This window comes from Gossypium hirsutum, chromosome A03 (assembly GCF_007990345.1).
Source record: "Gossypium hirsutum isolate 1008001.06 chromosome A03, Gossypium_hirsutum_v2.1, whole genome shotgun sequence".
NCBI lineage: Eukaryota > Viridiplantae > Streptophyta > Magnoliopsida > Malvales > Malvaceae > Gossypium > Gossypium hirsutum.
The window spans coordinates 11,726,664-11,746,377 of record NC_053426.1 but is presented as its reverse complement, the minus strand read 5'-3'; the positions used below and the strand labels follow the sequence as shown (position 1 = coordinate 11,746,377).

The window sequence follows — 19,714 nt, the reverse complement described above, 5'->3', positions numbered from 1 at the left end:
TGCTCCACGCACTATTTATGATTATGCTAAACCTTCTTTAACAGGAACTGAATCGAGCATAGTTAGACGTGCTGTAGCTGCAAATACTTTTGAACTAAAACCTAACACTATTCAAATGATACAGCAATTTGTTCAGTTTGATGGTTTGCAGGATGAGGATCCTAACACTCACTTAGCAAACTTTTTGGAACTATAGGATACATTTAAAATTAATGGTGTTTCTGATGATGCCATTCGTCTTTGGTTATTCACTTTTTCATTGAGAAACAAAGATAAACAGTGGTTGAACTCATTACCACGAGGGTCAATCACTACTTTGGAACAAATGGCCGAAAAATTTCTATTAAAATATTTTCCGCCGGCTAAAACGGCTAAATTACGTAATGATATCTCTTTGTTTGTGCAGATGGACTTAGAAACCCTTTACGATGCATGGGAGAGATACAAAGACTTACTGAGAAGGTGCCCTCACCATGGGTTACCACTTTGGCTTCAAGTTCAAATGTTCCATAATGGACTGAATCCTTCGACTCGGCAAATGGTTGACACAGCTGCTGGCGGAACCATCAATAATAAAACCCCCTGAAGATGAACATGAGTTTATAGAGGAGATGTCACTAAATAATTATCAGTGGCAAGTCATGAGGACTAAGCCAACTAAAACAGCAAGCGTTTATAACGTCGATTCAGTTACTATGCTGTCAAACCAGGTAGAACTTCTAAATAAAAAGATTGATGGTTTACTTGGTTCTACTCAGGTACATCCAGTAATGAGGTGCGAGATGAATGGAGGAGAAGCATGCACAGAGTATCAACCTTTCAACCCTAGCATCGAGGAGGAACAAGTCCAGTATATGGGTAACAATAACTCTCGATCCCAAAATAACCCATATAGTAACACTTACAATGCAGGTTAGAGGAACCACCCCAATTTCTCGTAGGGCGGTCAAGGAAATCAAAGACCACAACATCCTCTGGGTTTTCATCATCCACCCTATCAACAAGAAAAGAAGCCAAACCTTAAAGAGATGCTCTCAAAGTTTATATCAGTGTCAGAAACCCATTTTTAGAACACTGAGACAGCACTTAAAAATCAACAAGCATCAATCCAAGGGCTTGAAACTCAAATAGGCCAGCTTTCCAAACTAATCTCCGAATGACCACAAGGTAGCTTGCTAAGTAATACTGAACCGAACCCAAGGGAACAACTCAACGCAATTAATATTCAAGATGACGAAGGAGTCATTGAGCCTAAACCATAACCGAGGCAAGAAACTGTGGTAAGCAAAGGTCAAGGTGAGGTAGGTCATAATAAAAACAAATCAGTGAATGTCGAATATAAACCTTGTGTGCCATACCTCAACGCGACAGGGAAAGACCGCTCAGATTAACAATTTGGTAAATTCCTTAAACGCTTAAAAAAATTACACATTAACTTACCGTTTATTGAAGCTCTATCGCAGATGCCAAACGTAATGAAATTTTTAAATGAGCTTTTAACAAATAAGCGAAAGTTGGATAAGGCGTCGCATGTGGAGCTAAACGCAGTGTGCTCAGCTATTTTGCAAAATAAGCTATCGAACAAATTAAAAGATCTAGGGAATTTTACGATTCTTTGCTTAATTGGTAGTTTAGATGTTAATAATGCATTAGCTGATTTAGGGGCTAGTATCGACGTCATGCCTTACAAAATGTTTAAGCAACTAGGTCTCAGGAAACCCAAACAGACTAGGATGAGCATTCAATTAGCAGATAAAACTATAAGATTCCCTAGGGGTATTATTGAATATGTGCTAGTTAAAATCGATAAATTTATATTTCCTGTTGACTTCATTGTTCTAGACATAGAGGAGGATAGCAACACTCCTTTAATTCTAGGAAGGCCCTTTTTAGCAACTACTAAAACAATTATTGATGTTGGCATAGGTGAATTCACACTCCATGTGGGAGACGAAACAATCACCTTTCAAGCTCGTAATTCTAGCAACACATCAGAAATTGAAGGTGATCGTCTAAACCATTCTACTAAAACTGACAATATGGTGCAACCTTCTTTACAGGAAATGAGTCTGAAGGAAGTACATGAGCCATTCTCAAGAAATAGTAGAAGACCTATTCGTGAAGATCAAAGGCTACAAATCGAGGAGAAAGATGAATGGCAGACGCATAAACTAAGAACACCCGACAAACTGAATCGACGACAGAACGAGCTCAATACCTTTCCAAATCAACTCAAGGTTGGAGATAGAGTCTTATTAGATGCCGCAGATACCCACATTGTCGCTACCACACTGAATGAAGAAATCTCTCTTACAGTACTCAGCATTTTCCCATTCGATACGGTCGAGGTGAGTCATCCTAAGTTCGACACTTTTAAGGTAAACAACACCCGTTTAAAACCTTATTTTGATGAGATTCATAGCAGGAATGAGGAGTATAAACTCCTCAAACCACCATGATCATTCAACGGAGAGGTAAGTCAAGCTTAGACTATAAATAAGCATTTCTCGGGAGGCAACCCGAGCACTAACTGTATTAACTTCTTTAAAATTTAGTCTTCAACACCTAAATTACTAACGGAGCTCTTGAATACAGGTTTTCCACAGAGACATGGCCAAGCACACGGGCGTGCTTAGGGCCGTGTGAAAATAGGGTAAAGATTTCCCCAAACACAGGCAATGATAAAATGCCACGGTCATGCAGCATGGCCGTGGTTGAGCCTGCCAAAAGGAAGAACCGTGGGCGAACTTATTAAAACAGCACGGGCATGCGACACTCCGGTGTCTAGCACCCGTGGTCGAACCTGCTAGATTGACACGGGCATGGGAGAAGCGAACAACGCCAGACATGGCCGTGCGACACGACCGTGTGCACCCACACGACCCAAGGAACACGGGCATGTACTAAATGTCAAACACGCCCAAATTCAAAATTTGTGAATCGTACGGGTTGAAATTGGGGAACACGGGCATGTTACTTGGCCGTGTACACCAAAATCTATAAATACCCTGCACTATTCATTGTCTTCCCCACTCAAAAAGCCTAACCCTAGCCACTACAATTCTACACGGCCTCCCCGCCACGCCCGTGCGCCGCCCCCAACTTCATTTTTGACACTCAATGTTCCCTTCCTACCGTTTGTTTACTTCTTTCTTGTCTATTTTAATGATTTATAGGGCTTTTTATCATAATAATATGCAAGTTTTTTATGTTATTTTCATACTTTTAAATGTCATAATCTAAAATAATTTTCATTTTTTTTCATGTTCAAGTTTTTTTTTCATTACAAGATTTCTTTACTCCCTCTGATTAGTTAAAAGTAAAATATTCATGGTTAGAATAGGTGGAATACTCATGCCTTTTTCAAATATTCTAACTCAATCCTCATACTTTTCAAATGCTTCTTTTTATTTGCCAATTTGTTTTATGCTATTATCATGCAATGCCACAAAAGTATGCTATAAAATAGATTAGTTTGATTAGAATTGTTAAGTGATGATAGTTGTGGCTAAGTCCCGAAGAGCATTCATGCTGGTGTTATATCCGGGCTAAGTCCCGAAGAGCATTCGCGCTGATGTTACATCTGGGCTAAGTCCTGAAGGGCATTCGTGCCGGTGATGTGTAATCAGGCCTTCATGCCTAGCAGGCTTAATGCCGGTGATTCGAGCAAAGTTTAAGTGTTCATTACTATATGAATTCAAAGTTAAATGAAAGGACACGTTTAAAGTGTACTTATATGATGTTTTATAGACTTGGTTAAGTTATTTCAATGTGTAATAACGAATGAATGTAGGCACTATGTGTGCGAATGAATTGAGGCACTATGTGTACGAATTCTTTAAACCGAGCACTATGTGTGCGAGATCGGTTAGTGGGCACTGTGTGTGCGGATTTCGTTTCATGTAAGATCTTGTCTAGGACGACGGCATTGATTTGTGATAGTGTGTAAGACCGTGTTTAGTACACTGGCATCACTCGTGTTAAGCTTTATGCCTATTCGACTGTATACGGGTAACTTTAAATATGATTGGATGTATTAAATGAACTAAATGTTCAAGTACGTGGAAGTTGATCTTCTTTTGGAAATAAGTTAAGTTGAATATTTAGATATGATAATGTTATAAAGGGTATTCATTAGGATGTTTAAGAACATGTATACTTTCGGCCATGTTATGGCTTATATATATATATGAATGAAAATGTGGGTTATGAATATCTAAGTTGATGTTATGTAATTGTTTTAAAATAAGAGGACGTTATCCTAACGTAGTCGCTAGTAAGATTTTCAGGGACGAAAATCCCTAAAGAGGGGGAGAGTTGTGACATCCCTAATTTGACCCTAGTCGGAAAGTGGTTTCGGGACCACAAAATCGAGTAATAAAAATAATTAACCGACATATTTGATGATTATTATATATGAATATGCATGTGTGAAAATTTCATGCTTAAATTTTGTTAATAGTATGTGAAATTTATTAAATAGGACTTGTGTGAGAAAATTTAGAAATGTGCTAGGTAAATGTTAAAGTGGCCTATTAATGCATGTTATAAAATGCTTGTACTTGCATGTCAAATATTCCTTTTTGTTTACAGTGGCCGGCCATGATGAGGAATTTATATTAAAAATAGACATAAATAATTACTTATGATGGTTGTATAATTTATATTGTTAAGGAATAAAAAAAAAGGGTGAAAAAAATAAAGCTCCATTCTTGTTCATCTTGGCCGAAGGAAAGAAAGAAAGGGAGGGAAGAATTTTTGGTCACTTGAGTCATTAAGGAGGTTAGTATATTATGTTAAATTGTGAAATTTTACCTTGTTTTAGGTAAATAATCATGGTTCTTACTTAGCCCATGCTAAAATTTGTAATTTTGATAGATGATTGGAGCATTCGGCTAGGGTATAAAGGAAGGAATTTTGGTTGTTTCATCTAAGTATTGATGATGAATGTGTTGTGGAAAGAAATTGGTCTTCCTAAGAATATGATTTGTGAATGTTTATATTAGTAATAGCCGAAATTAAAGAGGTTTGATGTCTTGAACAAATGTTGTTTATATGTTTTGAATTAAGTAAAAATTTATGTTTGAACACTTAAGGATTCGGCATTGTTCATGACTATTTTATTTAGAATGTGATTTTGAATATTACGAATATTGGAATGTAAGTATATGTGTGATCGGTCATAGGAATTTGATATGAAGTTTTGTTAGGTGAGTGATGAATGGCCGAATGAATTATATACATTGTAAGGATGAAATTTCTATATAAATTGTGTATGTGTGATTTTATTAGTTAATGGCGTTTTGGCATTATATTTTGTTATGTGTGCATTCGGACTTTAGGGGTAATAAGACGAATTTAAAAGGTTAAAGAAGTTTCTAAGGCTTGTTAAGTTATTGTAGCCATTGCCGATTGTATAATTGGTTAAAGGAAATTTCAAATCGTCCCTGTATGAGTATATTAGTTGATTATTAAATGAGTATTCGGCAATATTTATAATAATGAATATGAGAGTGTATATATATACATGTTGTGCATAACTTGAGTAATCGACTAAAATATATTTATATGTATGTTAATGCCTTATGTATACGCCTTGTGTCAGTGAGACATTCGAATATAAATATGTATTAAAGTTACATATATAATTGTTTAATGTGACTTATCAAGTACACAAATTTGAAAACGAATGATAATAGACTTAAGTGGTCAATTGATTCAAATGAATTGGTTTTAAAATGTATATGGATGCCGTATGACTATGTTTGATTGGGAAGTAAATTTGTTTGATTTAGCTCAAGAGCTTAGAGGATCAAAGTTGGATAGGGGAAAGGAAAAAGTAATCGAATAGCCGTTGAAATCGTTCGACAACATCCGAGGTAAGTTTCTAGCATATAAGTTTAGTTATAATGAAGAATGATATGGAATACGGGTAAAGATGGGACTATGAATTGGTGTAATTACCTATAGTAAAATGATAAGGAATAAGTTACTTCTATGAGCCTTAGCCGATTTGTTATTAGAAAAGTTATATTTAAATTATGATTTGTATGTGATAATAAGAAGTACTTATATATGATGATATGTTTTAAACTCAAATGCTAAGTTCTTAAGTGTTTGGACTTGGAAATTTAAGAGCAAATTGTAATAATCTGCTTAGGACAGCAGCAGTAGCGTGATTTTGAAAATCACCATAAATTGTTGGAGCTGAATTAGAGACTGAATAAAATATGTAATCAAAGCTCAATGAGTCTAGTTTCTTATAAAATAAACAGTGTAAGCAAAGGAATTTCCTATAGAGAGATATTTAAAGTTGTGTGTGACAGTGTCAGAATGAATCTGAAATCCCCTGTTCTGTTTTTAGAAAATCATTATAAATAGTAAAAAAATTGTTATAAGATAAAATTTATATTCTTAGACTCCTTAATGAGTCTAGTTTCAAATTAAATAAACAAGAACATATTTTGAAATCTGTACAATGAGAAATTTGATTTGTAGTGAAGAGTGGTCAGTATAGTCGATCAGTGAAATAGGGGAAACTTTAAGAAAATTCTGGTTTTGATTGGCCAAACCAAAAATCATGAAAATTTTATGGATAGAAGATATATGAGTATATTTTCAGGAAAATTTTACGGTACTTCATTTGAAGTTCCGTAGCTCCAGTTACAAATAATCTAATGATTGTTGTTCAAGAAAACAGCTTGTGAATCTGTGATTTTGTTGTAAACATTGATGAAACTAATTGAGTTGCTTATAAGCTATTGCTGAATTGATGCACAAGATAAATATATAGGTGGTGAGGCCAAAATGGCTAAAATTTAAATGTGTGCCAGTTATCCGAATGGTTATTTTATAAACGTAAGCAATGTATATGTAATATGTGTTGATAGTTTTATAAATTGAAGGTGTAGTGACTTATATGTTGTTTAGCCGAATGGTTGTCATGAGAAGAATGTAAGTCATATGTGTATTTTCTTATTTAGTTGGAAGTTTATTGAAAGGGATATATATAGATATATATATAAATATGTATTAAAGTCGAATGATATTAGGACATGAAGTTAAGGTATACGCTATATGCTTATATTCGAATGAGGTTAATGAATTACAATGGTGATAGTTTGTGTGAAATGTGGTAACATGTGATTATAGTGTTATGTTTTATTTGAAATATTAATTTGAATATGAACTAAAGAACTAAGCTCCTAAATACATATATACATTTATGTATGTGCACGAAATGAGTGCATATGATTAAGTGGTTAGAGGTATTGAAAGATTGAATTGGTAATTGGTAACTATGGAAACAGTAAGTGTACAAAGGTTAAGTATATGGTAAGTGAGACTTACTTGCTATGTGAATTCGATTTTGTTTGTATTACAAATGTACTTGGGGAATCACTTATGAGATGGTTATAAGTTATATTCAACGAGTATTGACTCTATCAAATTGTTTATGTAATATGAAAACATGAATATGTGTTTCCAAATATGGAAACCGAATGTGATTATAGTGTTATGTTATAGTTCGACTGATTAAACTAAACAAAAATAGCATTGATGTTTTTTTTAAATGCGAAGGGGTATATACTCTTAAATTTGGATGAAATAGATGAATTACATGTGCATACATAGGGTTTAATCTATTTGACTGAATGGTGATATATCTTGACATTTCAAAACGTGATTTGTGTAAGGCCTAATCTTAAGCGACTTAGTAATAAATCAACAATTACGGATGTTCAGCACATTAAGTTGGCCAAGTATGTATTATGTACTTGTGTAGGCTTATTAAGCCCATCGAGACTTCACTTGGATTTTGTGTAAGTTATAAATGTATTTAATCCAGCAAAGTTAATTGTTTTACTTAAGACTTACTAAGCCTTGAAAGCTTACTCTGTTGTTACGTTTCTCTGTTTTATAGATTGTCAAATTTGGCCTTTGCTCAGGAATTGTAACAACTCGTCACACTATCACTATCTACTGTTTGGTACTGCTATGTTTTGGATTATTTTATGGCATGTATAGAATAGACTAGTAGCAGAATAATATTCTGGTTAATGTATATAAGCCATGCGAAAATGGCATCCTTTGACTGTGTACTTATAGAAGTTTAATTTTATCCCTGGCTGTATTTAGCATTTATCTAAATGAATGATCTTTATTTCAAGAAAAAGTTTAAAATTTTACTGTTCTGACATGAGTTATAAGTCTGGTAATACCCCTTTCCTATTCCGACAACGGTTACGGGATAGGGGTGTTACACCACGGCCACGTCATCGACCTTGCCTATTTCATCGCCCTCGTGATTCAGCACCAGACGGAACGACATAGGAAGGGGGTCATCTCCATTGGCCCCTATGTTACTCAGTTGGCTCGACTCTTTGGGCTCCTCAGCACTGCAGCCTAAGAATCATCCTTAACCCTCATTGGCAAGATGTCTCCACAAGGCATCTCTAGCATGCTTAGCATGAGGATAATCGAAAAGCACCGAGGAACCTACCCTCCTCAATATCGTCTCACCCAATCTACCGAGGAGGAGGCCTACGAGGACATTCCTAATGATGTCCCTCCACAGCACGAGGACCCACCGACTCAGCCACTACCACCCTCTCGTCCAGTTCATGTGGCGGCTTCATATGCTGCCATCTCTGAGCACCTCACTCGATTCCAACAGCAGTGTTTTTAACAATTTGAAAACATTGATGCTACTCTACAGCAGAATTGTCAGCACCTCCACATCTCATCGGCAGTCCCACCTCGCGAACCATCCAGCGATGAAGATGTTTAAAAACATTTATTTATTATTTTATGTTTTTAATTTTTATTAAACCTACTTCTTATTTTTATTATATCTTAGAATTTTATTTTTAATTATCAATTTCGGTTATTTATTTATGAGTAATTATTCCTCCTAATATCCCCTAAAAAGTTTTTAATCTTATCACAGTTATATAGAGCTCTTAAGCTCATGATCGCATAGGAACTAAAAACTCCACTGGGAAAGGTTCTCCACGACTGCCATGTCCTGATCGACCACGACCATAGCTACCACTAGATATAATATTCTTTGGTACAGGACTTATGAACCTCTACCACCGCCGGAGTATCCTCCTCCACTCTCGTACCGATTACTCTCCAAAACTCCAGTTCGAGGAATTCATCATACAGGAAGTTTCACTTCTCTCCCTATCTTATTTTTATATTCTAATATCTATCTTTGTACATTGAGGGCAATGTACATCTTAAGTGTGGGGGGTATTTATTTCATTATCAGAAAAATCCCTGAATGACTGGCTTGTTCTCTTGGAAAGCTCTCATATCATATTTAGGATAAATTTTAATTTATTTATGACGTTGATTTGTATATCTTGAATTAAAACATAGGCATTTCTGCATTGACTATTTAAACTTCAAGACATTAGAAAATCAAGCATGATAAGTTGATTTTTAAGAATTTAAAATTTTAGGTTGTTTTCCCAAAGTTTAAGTATTACTTTGAGTTAGAATTCACAAGTTTTAAACATCAAAAAGCCATAATTTTGTGAGATTCTTGAGCCTTTTGAGCATTTATTAATTCTTTCATGCTCACGTTTATTATTGCTTTGAGTGCGTCAGTATTGAACTGTTATTCTAGAACTTGCTTGATTATGCATGTCGAGACCACACCATCTAATTTGATATGTCAAAATGATTAAGGCACTTAGGATTAATCCACTCATGCCATGAAAAGCCTACCTCCACTATTAACCCCTAGTAAACCCCCTTGAGCCTAACCAGCCATTTCTTGTATTACCCTTAACCCATTATTGTTGAAATCCCCTATATTAATCCCTATTTTTATCGAGTTTTGAGTTGAATAAATTGCTTAGCTATGTCTTGTTCTTAATAGTTTGTCTATGTTATTTAACTTTTTCTTAAAAAAAAACATGTATACATATTAGTAGTGATCTTCTGTTTGTAAGCTTCAGTATTTAAATTCCATAGTTAGAGAAGGAGTTATGTTGTACGTAAGTGATGATTAAATATTTTTCTAGTTAAATAATTTTTCAACTCAATCTCGATTCTAACCCTTTCTTTCAGCTTGTGACCACACCCCTTAACCAAGCCTCATTACAACCCTCTAAATACATTTTGATTGATGTATCATCTTAAATTATAGTGGTGGAGATTTGATTTTCATGCAAGCCTATGGTAATGAATTTTCATTATTGACTATTGAGTGCTTCATTTATTGTCCTTAAACACCTTGAGTGATTTGAGTGAATCTTTAGTGAGGATGTGAAACTCTGTGATATTCTAAATCAAAGGTAATTACTTAGATGAGGGGAGACACCTATGTTTGCATGATTAAATACTCAACTTGGAATGTTTAAAACTTTTATGTCCTTTTAGTTGAATTCTCAATGTATGATTACCTATAAATTATTTTGAGATATTATCAATAGAAATTATAAATTGAGAAGAATTTATTTTGATTATGAGTTGAGAATTTTGCTTAAGGACAAACAAATGCTTAAGTGTGGGGGTATTTGATAAACCGTAAATTATACATATTTTTACCCCATGTTTAACGTATTTTATGGATGATTTCCCATTAGAATTGGTGAATTTGATGCTCCTAATGCTTTAATTTCATGTTTTATACTTAGGAGAGCATAGGAGAGCGAAAGGAATGAGAAACGGGCCAAAAAAAAAGAAAATGGGCCATAGTACGAAATCAACACGGCCTAGACCTCCCCACACGGGCAGATCGCACGGTCGTGTTAATTTGGTAGGCTCAAGCACGGCCTGAAGTAATCGCACACGGGCGTGTAACACGAGCCTGCCGTTGCTGTGCCGAAGTTGAGTCCAATTCGGAAAAGGCTAATTTTGAGGGCTCTTAGGCATTCCAAAGTCTATAAATACACCCTAGAGGAGGAAGAAAAGGGACACACAGAATAGGGAGTAAGGAATTACTCCAAGGAAGCCGATTGATCCATCTCAGAAGCCGGATTCACCATCAAGACTGAAGATCTCTCCTCAATTTCCCCTTCAAGAGTTTTGGGTTTTCTTTATGTTTTGTATTCTTTATTATTCTGATATGTTTTCTTATTTAGCTATGAACTAAAACCCCTAAATACCTAAGGGGAATGAAACCTAAGACGAATCTTGTTATTATTTTCTAAATTGTATGATAAATATTTAACTTGTTTTAATTATGTGTGCTTAATTCTTGTTTTGATATCCTACGTTACTGATTCAAGATAAGCTCTTATTCAGAGGAGGAATAGACCCTGTCGAAGAGTACATTTGTCATAATTAAGCGGAGTTGTTTGCGCACCTAGACATAGGGTGACAAGATTTTGCCGGATTAAGGTGAAACCTAATAAGGGGATCCATAGATCGAGTTAATGCAACCTTAGGGTGTTAATTAGAGAAAGGTCTCAATTATTCAATCTAGGGATTAGTCGTTATTAGTCTTGAATAGGGATAATAACATAACTTAGGGATCTCTACGGAACAAGTTAAATGAATAAATCGTCCGATTCGGAGCCAGAATAACAAGTACAGTCTAGGTGGATTTTTCCTTAGGTATTGTCTTAATTCAATCGATTTTCCCAAAAGCAATTCCCCAATTCCATTCCCTGTGAATTCTTAGTTTAGATAATTAGTTAGTTAAAACAAAACCTCTTTATTCTTAGGCTAGATAATAAACAATCATTACTAGTACTTTTAGTTCCTTTGGGTTCGACAATCCAGTCTTGCTAAAACTATACTACTGTTCAATAGGTACACTTGCCTACATCGCAATAATAGTTAGTTTCAATAATGATTAATTATAGATATTTAAAACCTATCACGAAATCACGTGATCAATCAACACACATCCCAACCCAACATGTGATGCATCACTGTAAACAGTGAAGTCTTTCCCAGACTCTAGCTATATCAAGAAGGGGCCTCAGTCAAAACTTTCTTAAGCTTTTCAAAACTCTCTTAGTGTACATCAGTCTAGTTAAATGACACATCCTTATGTAACAACTTCGTCAGAGGTGTAGCAATTAATGAAATCCCCTCAACAAATCATCGATAATACCCTGTCAGTCCCAAAAAACTGTGAATCTCTGATTCAGTCTTAGGCAGCTTCAAATCCAGAAAAGTTTTAATTTTTGAGGATAAACCCTAATCCCTTCAGCAGATACCACATGACCCAAAAATGTTACCTCTCGCAACTAAAATTCACACTTACTGAACTTGGCGTATAGTTTTTTCTCTTTCAGAATCTATAGAACAACTCAAAGATGTTCATCATGTTCATCTTCAGTCCTTGAATACACCAAGATGTCATCAATAAAAACCATTATGAACCAATCCAGATAGGGCTAGAACACTCGGTTCATCAGATCCATAAAAGCCGCTGTTGCATTCGTCAGTCCAAACGACTTCACTAAGAACTCGTAATGACCATAATGAGTCCTAAACGCTATCATATAAACATCAGTCTCTTTAACCCTCAGTTGATGGTACCCAGATGGAAGATCAATCTTAGAGAAAACTGAAGCTCCATGGAACTGGTTGAACAGAGCATCACTTCTCGGTAGGGGGTACTTATTCTTAACGGTCAATTTATCTAGTTGTCGATAATCGATGCACATGCGCATGGATCCATCCTTCTTTTCACAAAAAAAAATCGGTGCTCTCCATGGAGACACACTAGGTTGGATAAACCCAAGATCCAATAATTCTTGAATCTGAGCCTTAAGCTCCACAAGCTCCTTCGGTACCATTCTATGTGGTGCGACGGACATCGGAGCTATACCAAGCAGGAGCTTAATCCCAAACTCAACTTCAAGGTTTGGAGGTAACCCAGGTAGCTCATTAGGAAAAACACCCAGAAAGTCTTTAACTGTTTTGATATCCTTAACAAAAGAAACCCCAGCATCTGAAACATCGATGTAGGCTAGATACTCCTCACAACCCTTACGAACCAATTTATCGCCCTTAATACAGAAATCACATTTGAATAGTAATTCCGATGCTCCTAATTACAACTACCTCATCATCCTTCGCAGTTCTCAATACCATCCATTTCGTAGCACAATCGAAGCTCACTCGATGTTTAACCAGCCAATCCATTCCCAGAATTAATTCAAATTCTGCAAAATGGAGTTCCATCAAATCCACCAAGAAGATAACTCCTTGAACCTCTAAAGGTACATCTCTGAACAGTTTATCTACCTTTACAGACTGCCCCAATGGACTCAACACAATAACCTCACTGATAAACCATAATTTATACATATTTTACCCATGCTTAGCACATTTATAGATGATTTCTCCTTAGATTTGGTGAATTCGATGCTCCTAATTCTTTAATTTCATGTTTTATACTTAGGTGAGCATAAGAGAGTAAAAAGAGCGAGAAACGGGCCGAAAATGGAAAAATAGACCTAAATGGGAAATCAACATGGCTTGGACTTCCTCACACGAACATGTTACACGGCCATGTCCATTTGGCAGGATCGAAGCACCACTTACATGGGTAGACTACACGCCTGTGCCTATTCAATAGCCTTGACCACGGGCTGGAGTAATCGGACACGGACGTGTCCCTGTCGAGCCCAAGTATAGCTCTATTTAGAAAAGGTGACTTTTGAGGGCTCTTAGGCATTCTAAAGCCTATTTCAACACCGGAAGAGGCACTTAGAATAGACACGCGGAGTAGGAAGCAAGGAATTACTCAAGGGAAGCCGATTGGTCCATCTCAGAAGCCGGATTCATCATCAAGACTAAAGATATCCCTTCAATTTCCATTCAGAGGGTTTGGGGTTTTCTTTATGTTTTGTATTCATTATTCTTCTGAGATGTTTCTTTTATAATTATGAACTAAACCCCCTAAATACCTGAGGGGAATGAAACCTAAGACAGATCTTGTTATTATTATCTGAATTGCATGATAAATATTTGACTTGTTCTTAATTATGTGTTTTTAATTCTTGTTTTAATATTCCAGGATATTGATTCAAGTTAATGCTCTTATTCAAAGGAGGAAAAGACCCTGTCTATGAGTAAATTTGTCGTAATTAAGCGGAGTTGATTGTACGCCTAGAGATAGTGTGATAAGATTTTTCCAGATTAGGGTGAAACCTAATAAGGGGATCTATAGATCGAGTTAATGCAACACTAGGGCGTTAATTAGAAACAGATTTCAATTAATCAACCTCGGGTTAGACGTTATTAGTCTCAAGAGAGATAATAATATAACTTAGGGATTTCTACGAATCAAGTCAAATGAATAAATCGTCTGATTCAGATTCAAATAACAAGTGAAGTCTAGGTGGATTTTTCCTTGGGTATTGTCTTAATCAATTGAAATTTCCCAAAAGCTTTTCCCCAATTTCTCTCTGTGCACTCTTAGTCTAGTTAATTAGTTTAGATAAACAAATCCCTTAATTTTTAGGCTAGATAAAAAAAAAGTAATTACTAGTACTCTTGGTTCCTTTGGGTTCGACAATCCGGTCTTGCTAAAGCTATACTACTATTCAATAGGTACACTTGTCTTTATGGTGATAATAGTTAGTTTCAAGAATGATTAATTATAAATTTTTAAAACCTGTCGCGAATATCACGTATCAAGTTTTTGGCGCCGTTGCTGGGGAACTAGGATATTAGGAACACTCGATTTTTATTACTTTAGCCATTCTACTTTATTTGCAATTTAAATTTTTATTTTGTTTTCTAATTTTTCTTTTATTCGTTCCTGGCAGAGGTTTATAGTGTATGACTAGAAGAAACTCGTTGGGACCATTATTGTTTGATAGTGAGATCAATTGCACAGTTCGCAAAAACTGAAAAGAAATAAGGCGAAGCTTACGATACACAGAGGAAGAGCAAAAGGACGATACTTCAACCACAACCAGAAGATGGCTGAAAACCAAGAAAATCCACTACCTCCTGCGATTGCTGCTAATCAGAATCCTGCTCCACGTACTATGTATGATTATGATAAACCTTCTTTAATAGGAACTGAATCGAGCATAGTTAGGCCTGCTGTTGCTGCAAATAATTTTGAACTGAAACCTAACACCATTCAAATTATCCAATAGTTTGTTCAGTTTGATGGTTTGCAGGACGAGGATCCCAACACTCACTTGGCAAATTTCTTAGAGTTTTGCGAAACTTTTAAAATTAATGGCATTTCTGATGATGCCATTCGCCTTCGGTTGTTTCCCTTTTCGCTGAAGAATAAGGCTAAACAATGGTTGAACTTGTTACCACGAGGGTCAATCACTACTTGGGAACAAATGATCGAAAAGTTTTTATTAAAATATTTTCTTCCAGCTAAAGCAGCCAAATTACGTAATGATATCTCCTCTTTTATGCAGATGGATTTAGAAACACTCTACGATGCATGAGAGACATACAAGGATCTGTTGCGAAGATGCCCTCATCATGGGTTACCACTCTGGCTACAGGTTCAAACGTTTTACAATGGCATGAACGCTTCAACTAGACAGATGATTGACGCAGCTGTAGGTGGAACTATCAATAATAAGACACCTGAGGATGCTTATGAATTTATAGAAGAGATGTCACTGAATAATTATCAGTGGTAGGTCATGAGGACGAAGCCAACAAAAATAGCCGGTAATTTTAACGTCGATTCGGTCACCATGCTCTCTAATCAGGTAGAACTTTTGAATAGAAAAATTGACAGTTTTCTTAGTTCTTCACATGTTCACCTTGAAATGCAGTGCCAAGCAAGTGGAGGTGGATCAAGTAATTCAGAATATCCATCTATGGCCACAACATGGAGAACGAGCAGTTAAATTACATGGGTAATAATCCTCGATCTCAAAATAATCCTTATAGTAATACTTACAATGAAGGTTGGAGGAACCACCCAAATTTCTTATGGGGAGGCCAAGGGACTCAGAGATGACCACCACCTTCAGGCTACCAACAACAACCTTACCAGCAAGAGAAAAAGCCGAACCTTGAGGAGATGCTAGCAAAATTCATCTCAGTGTCAAAAACTCATTTTTAGAATACCGAGGCAGCAGTCAAATTCCTAAAGGAGCTTTTAACAAATAAGCAGAAGTTGGATGAGGCGTCGCATGTGGAGCTAAATGTGGTTTGCTCAGCCATACTACAGAATAAGCGGGCAAACGAATTAAAAGATCCAGGGAGTTTTACGATTCCCTGTTTAATTAGTAGCTTAGATGTTAATAATACTTTGGCTGATTTAGGGGCTAGTATCAATGTTATGCATTACAAAATGTTTAAACAACTAGGTCTTGGGAAACCCAAACAAACTAGGATGAGTATTCAATTAGCCGATAAAACAATTAGATTTCCTAGGGGATATTGAAGATGTACTCGTTAAAATTGACAAATTTATATTCCTAGTTGATTTTGTTGTTCTAGACTTAGAGGAGGATAGTAACGTTCCTTTAATTTTAGGGAGGCCCTTTTTAGCAACTGCTAGAACAATAATTGATGTTAGCACAGGTGAAACTCACACTTCGTGTGGGAGACGAAACAATCACCTTTCAAGCTCATAATTCAAGTAACACATCAAAAATTGGAGGTGGTTGTATAAACCATACTATTAAAATTGATTATGTGGTGAAACCTTCTGGCAGGAAACACGTTCAAAGAACACACCTGAGCCATGTTCGAATAATGACAAAGGACCTATCTATGAAGAACGAAGGCTACAAATGAGGAACTAGATGAATGGCGAACACATAAACCGAAGACACACGATAATCCAAAACCACACCATGACAAGCTCAATATCTCACCAAATCAACTTAAGGTGGAGACAAAGTACTACTAAATGTAGCAAACCCTTGTATTGCCACTTCTGAACCTAACGGAGCAATCCCTCTTATGATACTTAGTATTTTACCATATGGTACAGTCGAGGTAATTCATCCAAATTAGACACTTTTAAGGTAAATAGTACTCGTTTTAAACCTTATGTTGATAAAATTGATAGAAGGGATGAGGAGTGTAAACTCCTCGCACCACCATGACCATGCACCAGAAAGGTAAGTCGAGCTTATACTATAAATAAGCGCTTCTCGAGAAGCCACCTGAGCACTAACGATGTTAACTTCTTAAAATTTTAGTTTTAACATCTAATCACTAACTGAGTCATTGAAATACAGGTTCTCTAATCCACACGGCAGGGCACACGGGCGTGCATTAGGCAGTGCCTACAGCACGAAAGGAGACACGGCCGTGCGATACAGTCATGAGAAAAAAGGGCAAAATTTTTCCTTAGCACGGGATGCGATAAGTGGCCACAGCCAAGCGACGTGGCCATGGGCAAGTCTATCAAACCAACACGGGCATACGACACGCTTGTGTCTAGGAACCATGATTGAAACTGAGAATTAGCACGGCGTGTATAAAACAACACAGGCGTGCGCATTGGAACACGAGTGTGGGAGAAGCGAACGAAGTAGGACACAATCGTGCGACACGGCCGTGTGCACCAACATGCCCAAAGAGCACGGACGTGTGTGAGTCTCAAACGTGGCCAAATTAAAAAATTACAAAACACACGGGCAAAAATTAGCACACCCGTGTGCCCCAAAATCTATATAAACCCTTCACTATTCATCATCCCCTTCCTCAAAATCCCTAACCCTAGCTGCTGCAACTTCACACGCCCTACCTGCCACGCCCGTGCGCCGACTACAACACCACTTTTGACGATCCAAAGCTCCTCCATCTTGCGTTTGTTCACTTTTTCCCTCTATTTTCTTCATTCTTTACTTATTTCATGATATTTTGTTTTATTTGAGCAATAATCATAGTTATCATGATAGAAATTTGCAATGTTAGTCAGTACATTTTCTACATTCATCCATTTTTCTTATTTCCATAGATTCATGCTTACCCATATGCATTCATTCACTAGATATTTCCGTAGCATTACTCTCATAGTCCTTTTCATAGTAATGACATACTTTATTGATTGGTTTATTTTTTTTTCTTTTAGCATAGTTGTTCTTTCGTACTTGACTTCTAGGAAATATCTCTATTAGTTTTACCATGCATATTTTTCCATGCTATTATTGGGGAGTAATTTTATTTTTATTCCGACTTGTCATTGCAGGTATACTATGTCAACCTCACGTGGCAAGAATATCGCCGTCCCACTTTGAAGAAAAGGAAAGGATCAACGTCCTCCTCGAGTCCTACCACGAGATCCGTCACCCTTTCCTCTCATCTCCTTGGACCCCAAGAGAACATTTCAGATATTACGGCTCATCCCCTAGGTGTGGGCCGCTTCATTGACTGGGCCGCACTGAACAAATTCAAATGGCTGACGCGGTGCGAGCCCTCCTGACAACTAAATCGTAGGGCTCTTCTTGAGATCAATGAGCCGACATACCTCGAGCTCACGATGGAACTCTGCCCGACCTTCCATCGTCAAGTCATCATGACAAACTTCGACGATCCTGGAATAGTCCAGTTCCTCCTTAGTGGTCTAGTGCGCCAATTGAGCGTACCAGGGTTGGAATTGCATTAGAGCTATACACGAGGAGTTCATGGATGACAACAACTCGACACCCTCCATCGCTACATCTACTACTCTCTCTCAAAGTGCTAGAAGGACCTCGTCACTGTTTCAGCCACCTATGATCCTAGCCGCTCTAAGCGTCAGCCCTCGCCTATCCCTGCGATACCTACACGCCATCTGGCCCACACTCTGATAGGATGCGAGAGGCACCAGTGTCGTCAACACTCACACACTATTTCTTGTGGACATGCGAACGAGCACTTCTTCAACCTGCCTACTTCATTGCCTCGCCATCCCCATCAGACGACGACATAGGAGAATTATCTCTATCGGCCTATGTGACTCGATGGCTCGCACTTGGCTCCTCAACACAGTGCACAATCATCCTCCCTCACTTTCATCAGCTAGATGTCCCTACAGAAATCTCGCATGCTACATATGAGAATAAAACACTGCACCTACCCCCCAACGCCTTTCCAGTCCATGAGAGAGCCAAAACTACTGAATGCCCTCCATCTGAAACCACCACTCAGCACCACCCATCACTCCAGTTCACCACCATACTCTATTCTATGCCTTACCGGAGCGATTCATTGATCACATTATTATCTTCATCAATTGCGAACCTTCTATATGCCGCCACCACCTCGCGAACATCCGATATTATGTTTAAAAACTTTTATTTATTATTTCATTTCACTTTATTTATATCTTCTTAATACTTTATTCATTTCCACTATTGTTTATTTTAGTTTTACAATTTTAGGCTATTTCATTACGAGTAATTATGCTTCCTTATATTTCCTAAAGAGTTCCTGATTTTATCACAGTCATAAAGAGCTCTAAAGCTCATCATCAAATAGGAACTAAAACTCCACTGGCAAAGGTTTTCTCCACGACTGCCATGTCCTGCTCGACCACACCATAGCTACTACTGATATAATATTCTGTTTGGCGTAGACTTATGGACTAATGAACTCTACTACCACCATCTCCTCCATCTCATCATACCTTAGCCATATTTCCATAACTCCATTCAAGAGTTCATTCTCATTAGGTCTCACCTCTTCCCTATCTTTTATAATATTTTATATTTTCAATATATCCATCTTTACTTGAGAAGCAATTACATCTTAGTTGGATTCTTTGATATCATCATTGAAAGGTGTCTTCACGAATCAATCATATCAT

At 37.0% G+C, this 19,714-nt stretch overlaps 2 non-coding genes across 2 annotated transcripts; both read right to left on the bottom strand.

Moving 5' to 3' along the window:
* Positions 1-373: 373 nt before the first annotated feature.
* On the bottom strand, positions 374-480 carry LOC121226114 (small nucleolar RNA R71). Its single transcript, XR_005923993.1, has one exon. It is a non-coding gene; the product is annotated as a small nucleolar RNA R71 (small nucleolar RNA).
* Positions 481-15,335: 14,855 nt separating this feature from the next.
* LOC121227782 (small nucleolar RNA R71) lies at positions 15,336-15,442 on the bottom strand. Its single transcript, XR_005925305.1, has one exon. It is a non-coding gene; the product is annotated as a small nucleolar RNA R71 (small nucleolar RNA).
* Between the last annotated feature and the right edge of the window lie 4,272 nt (positions 15,443-19,714).